The following is an 8,701-nucleotide window of genomic DNA, read 5'->3' on the forward strand; positions in this document are numbered from 1 at the left end:
TTGAATTGATCATTGAAGCTTCACTCTAGACTAAGGACTATTCCACATTTGATACACACACACAACACACATGCCTAATGTTCAATGAATGTCTTATTCATTTGTTAGATTGTACTTGTCTAAATGTGATGTGTGTGTGCTCAATCTTATATGGATTAATCTAAAAAGATTTTTGATCATTTTATATGTTTTTGGAAGTGATTTTTATCACTCTTTGTGTTCATGTTTAGTGTTTACTTTGTTTTTCAATGTTTAAACATGTTCTGAATTGAAAAACAGGTGTCAGAGTTTTTCGCGGCTCAGCTGGCGACTCGCCAGTCGCGAAACCCCAGTCGCGAGTTCATCCAGAAGCTTTTGGCGGCTCACTCGCGGCTTGCTCGCGGCTCACTCGCGACTCGCGAAAATTTTCGCGACTGAAACTTGCGGCTCGCGGCTGAAACTCGCGGCTCGCGGTTGAAACTCGCAGCTCGCGGCTTGCTCGCGACTAAACCTCGCGACTCGCCCAGTCGCGAAACGCCCAGAAACAGTTTTTTAAAGGGCTTTTTGTGGGAAACTTGTTTTAAACCTCTCCTATCCTCTCTAAAACCCCTCTTTCAATATTTTTACATCAAAACCCAACCAATTTGAATGGTTTTTCAATCCATTAACATCTCTAAGGTAATTATAAACTCTTTTCATTGATTTTGATCCTTAGATTATGTTTTGGAGAGTTTTGTGCTCTTGGTTGGGATTTTCATCATAGGGGTTGGGAAAACTTATTTTTTTTGTCAATTTTCTTCATGGGATTGGTTTCTTTTGTTGATATGCATTGGATGTTGGCCCCTTGTGGCAGTAAGAACATGTATTAAGGGTGGATTTCATGATGTTCATGCATTGTTTCACATTTTTGTTTATAGTGTGCATGCTAGGTGTTTGATAAAATGCCTCTTAGACATTTTCTCGCTTGTTTGGACTCCGATGAGTACCAAACTTTGGGGTTTCTCATGTTTCCTCATTAGGAACATGTTTGGTTCATTGGTTGTGTATTCAACACACCTTGCCCCACATGTGCATTTTTCATGCATTGGTCATGCATTGCACTTAGCCACCTCTTGCACACACCTTTGCTACCCTTGTCATGCATTGGTCTATACCTTGCTTCTTCATCCTAGCATGTCATGTCTGTCTTATGCTTTGTAGCATTTTACTTTGTCATGGGTTTAAGTTTCATTTTCTCATTCATCTTGCACCCCTCATGCATCATTAGCATTGTTCATACATTCTTCTCTTGCCCTCGTTTCTTCTTGACCCTTTGTCTATTCCTGACAAAAAGGGGGAGAGTATACTCTAGAGAATGTTTCGGAGTATTTTGTCATTTCTATATGACTCTTGTGCACATCCTTAGGGGGAGAAATTCTATTTCTCATGCATATTTGTAGGGGGAGAGATATTCCATAGGGGAGATGCATATACCAAGGGGGAGAAGATATTGTGTTAATTAGAAAACTTTTCTTGTTGGCTTTATGGTGCTTTGAGTTATGCTTTGTTGTTCTCATTGCATCATGGTTGTGCTTTGGACATGCATATATCTCTATACTATTGTGCTTCTTTGAATGCATGTTCGTATGATAATTTGCTTTGCTATGTGATCATTGTAGTCATTTCTATATGACTGTTTTGGTGTATGATCAAGTTGCTCACATTTTTCACATCATGTTTACTTGATCGCAATTTACTTGTTACATTATACTTGTCCTTTTACTACTTGCTTTACCTTGAGGGTCTAATGTGTTTTGTGCAAGTGTTTCAGGTTACAAGAATATATGTTCCTAGTGCATCACAGCTTCTCATCATTTTGAAGGGGAGAAACTTTAAGCACTTTTAGTTTATATTGTTTAAGTTTTTATTCAATATAATGTGTTTGTACCCATGTGCCTTTGAGATTCATGTTCATATGATTCAAGAGCTGCACAGCTTCTAGATTTAGGTGTGAGTGAGTTTTGCCATTGTTCCCAAACTCACGTTTAAGTCTAGAGTCTGTTTTAGGGTGTTTTGTCATGGAATAGTCAAAGGGGGAGATTGTAAGGTTGAATTTAATCAACCATGTGTTGGCTTTATTCCATGACAAATTTGCTTGTAATATAGCACTTAGAAACCTTGTATTTAGGTGGGAATCATGTAAGGGTAGTGTGTGAGAGAGTGTGAAGAAATGCTCAAGACAGTGCAGTGAAGCAGAGACTCGCGGCTAGGACTCGCGGGTGGCTTGCGGCTTGCAAGCCGCCAAAAGTTGCTCACGTGCAGAGCATGCAGGGGAGTTGAACAGTCACGCCACCTGGAGCACTACACGACAAAAATCCAGACTGGCCATTAAGTTAGCTCGCGACTTGAACTCGCGACTTAGTCAAGTCGCGAGGTCAAGTCGCCAGCCAGCCCTGTTTTTGGAAAAACTGACTCTTCGTATTCCATTCTCACACCAGTATAAATACCCCTCATTCCCACAAGATATGTGTGGCCATTCAGAAAGAAAAACCCTAAGAGAGGTTTCTTAAAAACACCCACCCAATTAGAGAGAGCTACTCATTCTTAGAGAGAAATCTTTGTAGTCTCTTCTCATTCCCTCTCTCATTGTCATACCTATTGAGAGGAGATCTCTATCCAAACACTACCCACACCCATTCAGAGTATTGAGTGTTTTTGGAGCTTTGGGAAGCATTGGAAGATGCCAAGGATGGCGGATGCTACGGTCTAGTAGCGGAATCCGGGAAAGCTAGAAAAGAAAAAGGTTCGGCGCAACCTCGTTGGAGCAAGAAGCTTGGAGGGCTTAGGTGCACTGGATAGATTAGGCTTGGAGGGTCTATTACTGTCCTTGTATCCCAACTGTATTTTCTAGTGGATTGCTTACCGCTTGGAGGGCGGCGGAGAAGTTTTACGCCGAGGGCTTCGGTTTCCTCTTCGATAACACATCGCGTGTTGTCTTTGTGTTTGCATCTTCCTTCCTCTCTATCTTTGCCTTTTCATTTATCTGCTGTGGATTTTAATCTGTTATGGCTTAGATAGTATTTAATCAATTTCGTATTATAGCATATGTTAAGTTTCCGCACACTAGTTGTTTGACATATTGCTTGAATTGATTAAGTTGTAATTTGGGGGTCTAAACGTTCAAAGGTGTTTTATACACGTTTTTGAACTTTCACTCTATATGCCCGGCTATTAGTAGAATACCTAAGGAAGATGCCTTCATCACTTTTCGCATCAAACTTCCCAAGGTTCTCACGATCATTGAGAATGCAACACTTGCTTCCGAATACACGGAAATACTTCATTTTTGGCTTCTTTCCATTCCAAATTTCATAAGCGGTCTTCTTTGTTCCCGCTCGGAAGAATATTCTAATACCAATGTGACATGAACGGCTTCTCCCCAAAACTTTTGAGGAATTTGCTTGTTGAGTAGCATAACTCTTGCCATTTCTTGAATCACCCAATTCTTCCTCATAACCACCCCATTTTGTTGAGGAGTTTTGGAAGCTCAAAATTCCTTTTTGATTCCATTCTTCTCACAAAACGACTCAAATCTTGCATTCTCAAACTCTTTGCCATGATCACTCCTTATCTTGACAATAGGAACCCCTTTCTCGTTTTGTAGTCTTTTGCGAAGAATTTTCAATTTCTCACATGCTTCTGATTTTTCTCTAAGAAATTCAACCTAAGTGTATCTTGAGAAATCATCAACAATGACCATAATGTACCTTTTTCCTCCTAGACTTTCAGTTCTTGTAGGCCCCATTAGATCTACATGAAGAAGCTCTAAGCATCGTGAAGTGGTGATCACATTCACCTTGTGGTGACTTGCCTTTGTTTGCTTCCCTATTTGGCATGCACCACAAAAAGTCTTCTCCACCTTTCCAAATTTTGGAAGTCCCTCAACAGCTTCAAATTTGGAGACTTTAGCCACTTGTTTGAAGTTTGCATGTCCGAATCTTTGATGCCAAAGTTCCAACATGTCAACACAAGCAATTCTACAGGAAATTGGTGCCATAGGAACCACTCCATAACAATTTTCGGTAGTCCTCTTTCCTTCCAAGACTTGAATCCCTTCTTCATCAGTGATTATGCACCCCTTCTTTGAGAATTGAACAAGGAAATCCTCATCACATATTTGAGTGATGCTTAAAAGATTTGCCTTTAACCCTTTGATGTATAAGACATCCTTCAATAGAGGTAATCCAGGAATCTCAATGGTCCTTTTGCCAAGAACTTGAGCATGACTCCTATCGCCAAATGTTACCTAATCACCAACCTTTTCTTTGAGTGACTTAAACAGTGATTTATCACCTGTCATATGACGAGAACAACCACTATCAAGATACCATAGACATGAATTAAATACCTTTAAAGAGGTGTGTACAAATAGGCAAGCATGGGATAAGCACTCTTGACCTTCAAACAGAAATTTATCTTCATTTTCCATGCTTTTGCTAGATTGAATTTTCTTTTTCAAGTTATCAACCTTATCACACAATATTCTATTTTTTCTTTTATACTTCTTAACCAACAAATTAGATTCATATAGACTATTGTGCAAGATGCGATTCTCATTTTCAAAATATTTCAGCATGTGAACAAACATTCTAGCATGTTTCTTTGTTTTTAATAACTCTAAGAGTTCATTGTTAGGACATCCTTCAAACATACTCATAGAGTCATTATCACAAACATGTAAACCACAATTTTGCATACCCTTTTTCATAGCTTCATCCATAGCTAAAGGATCTAGGATCGCACTTAGGTAATTAAACCACAGTAAGTGCACCCGCTCTGATACCAACTGAAAGTTCAAATAGTGTATAAAACACCATTGAACGTTTAGACCCTCAATAACAAAAATACCAATTCAAGCTTTATGACAAACAATAAGTGTGCGGGAAATAAACACAAGCTATAAACAGAATTGGTTAACAATCTAAGCCAATTAAAATCACATCCACAGCAGAAAATAAAAGGCAAAGATTAAAGAAAGAGAGATGCAAATACAAGGACAACACAATGATGTGTTAATTGAAGAGGAAACCCAAGCCCTCGGTGTAAAACCTCTCCGCCGCCCTCTAAGCGACCAATAATCTACTAGAAAATGTAGTTAGGATATATAAACAGCAATAGACCCTCCAAGCCTAATCTACCCAGTGTACCTAAGCCCTCCAAGCTTCTTGCTCCAACGAAGTTGTGCCGAACCTATTTCTTTTCTAGCTTCTTGGATTTCGCTAATTGACCATAGCATCAACCAATGTGAAATTGGTTCCTTCCTAATTGCTTCCCAAAACACCAAACAGCCCTCTCACAGTAATAGATATGGTGAGAAAAGTTTTTGATAAAAAGCCTTTCAAGGATTTAACAAGGGAGAGGAAGAGAGTTAAAGAATTTGAAGAGTCTCTTAATGAAGATTGGGGATGAATCAATTTTGTTTTTCTCTAAGGTTTCTCTCTCAAAATTCTCTCTCGAAACTCTGTTTTTTTTGTGGGTATAAGGGGTATTTATACTAGGGTGAGAATGGAATGTGAAGAGTCAGGTTTTTCAAAATAAGGCTGGCTCGCGGCTTGACTGAGTCACGAGTTCCAACCACGAGGTAACTGAATGACCAGTTGTCCTATTTTGTCCTGTAGTGCTCCAGCTAGCATGACGCTTCAACTTCTGGCATGCCTGGCATGTGTGCAGCTTCTGACAGCTTGCAGCCGTGAGTCACCCCCAAGATCCAGTCGCGACTCCCTGTTTTTCTTGCACACTCTTGAGCATTTCTTCACATTATCTCACTTACTACCCTTACAAGAATCCCACCTAAATACAGGGTTACTAATTGCTGAAATACAAGCAAATTTGGCATGGAATAAAGCTAACAAGATGGTTGATTAAATTCAACCTTACAGATTACTTAAAATTACTTGTTCACGCCTCTTGTTGACCTCTATCAATTCTTGTTCAATAAAATCCTCCCAGAAGGTATCAATAACATTTTCCATTAATCTTTCCAAATTGATGTTAACTGTATTACCAAAAAAAAATTTGAGAGAAGCTTATAAACCCCAATGAAATCATATTGTCTAATGTGTTCAAGTTTAAGCTTTAGTAGATTGAAACTTTGTTCATCAATTGAGAACTCAACTACTACTGAACAAACCGATTGTACCAACCTATGATTGTAATCAGTAAAATCAATAACCTTTTGTTTTTTAATGTTGAAAGTCTCATCAACGGTGTGAGTTATGGACTCACCTCATATGTATATGACTTTATTTTCATCAAGCTCAATCTTGTCTCCTTGATTATAATCTTCAAGATAGTCATCATAAATTGGTGGAGAATCCCAATTTACTACACAGACTCTTTCAATGTATTCATCCTCATTTTTGATATCGTCTTCCTCCTCCTTGACATCAAAATACTCCTCCTCCTTCACATAACATGGATTTGGATGGCAGTTTTGAGGTTGGTTTTCAATGGTGAAGACGGCAAGCTGCTTTGAAAACGCATCAAACCACTCCTCTGTTCGTTGAAAGAATGCCTCTAATTGTGCATTGCGTGCAACCTCATCGCGTTCATACATGTCATCTATGGCAACAGGTCTTCCCCCACATGCTCCTCTTTGTGCCATGGTAGGAACCTAGTCTTACTCTAATACCAACTGATACAGCATAAGCGTGTAGAAATAGAATCTGTAACACATAATTACTACAACTCTTCCACGAAACCTAAGTTCCACAAGAACACTAGGCTAGTAGGAAAAATAATAGAGAAAATATCTCTAACAAACTTTTATTAATCAACGCATAACAATAACAATCAATCCCTCTATAAAGAGTATTTATAGGAATAGAATTTCTCCTACTCCTTTTAGGAAAAGATATTATAAAACCTACTTCCACTTGAGAAAGGAAAAACAATTTAAGTATGAAAAGAAAAACAATTAAAATCCTAATTCAACTAGGAAAAAGATTTTAATTGAACTTGTAAAACCAAATAAATCCTAATTCCACCAGGAAAGAAAAAACAACATAAAATATTAAAATATTTTATTTTTCCTTAACCAATCTACATCAGGGAGAGGTTTGTAGCCTGACAGGAAAACAGAAGTAGCTTTAACATGTTCAAGATGCAGAGAGTTCGTCCAATCGACTTTGTGGACGGACAAACTTACCTTGGACGGATAAGCCACATGCCATCCATCATTTCCTTACGACGAGCCATATGGATGAGTTTAGGAGTTGGCGTATTTTATAACACCATCATTCTTAACTGCTCATAAATTTAGAAGCTTACTTTTATCATGCAGACCTTTCATCAAGACAAATGCTTTTATCGGAGTGCTGGGTTGATTGCATGATTTTGGATATGGGTTTTTGGTCTATTATGTTATCGAGATCTTTGGTTGTAGAAGGTGTCGGAATGTACCATTTCTTTTGAAAACTACAAGTCTTGGAGATAAAATGTCTTATTTTCTTTTCTTAGTGATTCAATAATTTGAATTTCTAAATTATCAATTTGTCAAGGCAAAAATGCATGAACAAGTTCACATGATCCATAATAAAAGTTAAGTAGTATTTAGGAATTGAGCAAAATTGAATTTTGATTCTATTATGCATACCAACTTGCACACATGTTGGTACACATAGGTGAAAAACAACTAAAATTGTGTGTCGTGTCTTCAACACAAGATTTTAGTTGTTTTTCTTGTGTGTATGGACGTGTGTATGTTGGTGTGTGCAATAGATTTATTTTACTGATTTTTAAATCTACTCTCTCTCTCTCTCTCTCTCTCTCTCTCTCTCTCTCTCTCTCTCTCTCTCTCTCTCTCTCTCTCTCTCTCTCTCTCTCTCTCAAATACCACTCCAAATAGATAGTTTTGTTCCCAACTTCCATGTCATCAAAATACAAAAATTCATCAAACTGTGATCATATCATACAACTAAGAACACACAAATGCTTCAATATCCTACCTTATTCCACATATTGATGCACAATCAAATTTGTTAGGTTTTAGACCCCTTAAAAACACAATTGGATTAACTTAGGTAATTAGCCAAGTTGTTACTTAGTCCAATTTAACAAAACTAGGTTATCACAATCAAAACAAACATATCATGCAAAGCAGTGGAAAGATAAATAATACAAAGATATGATCACCCAGGAAACCAAACCGATAAAAACCTGGGGAGGATATAACCTAGCTATCCTCAAGATAAACTTGAATCCACTATCTTAAAAGAATCGAAGTTCATACAATAAGACTTACAAGCCCCCACGCTCGACTTCTTATTGCTACCCACTAGTAGAACTTACTGACACGACCACTTGCACGGACTCCTTCTTTCTTGGATTCACCATTAGATACAAGCACACCTGCTTGTATTTCTTTAAACTTCAATGGCAGCAACTGAGTTGATCATCAAGGTGTAGATAATATCTCCTCCTTGAAAACCCTAAGTTTGTGTAAAGGAAAGCTCCTCTTGATCTCACAAGAGATTTACATAAATAGCAATATGAGTAACACTAAAACGTGGCTAGGGTTTGCCATTTATACTTAGGACAAATTAGAAAACCCTAAACATTTTAAACAAACTAGGGCTGAGTTGGAATTCTGCAGAAAAACGCATTCTGCCCGAGATTCGATCGATCGAGCCTAAGCTTCGATTGATCAAGCCAGGTCGAAATGCACAGTAACTTCTACATCAGC

Source organism: Quercus lobata, chromosome 3 (assembly GCF_001633185.2).
Source record: "Quercus lobata isolate SW786 chromosome 3, ValleyOak3.0 Primary Assembly, whole genome shotgun sequence".
NCBI lineage: Eukaryota > Viridiplantae > Streptophyta > Magnoliopsida > Fagales > Fagaceae > Quercus > Quercus lobata.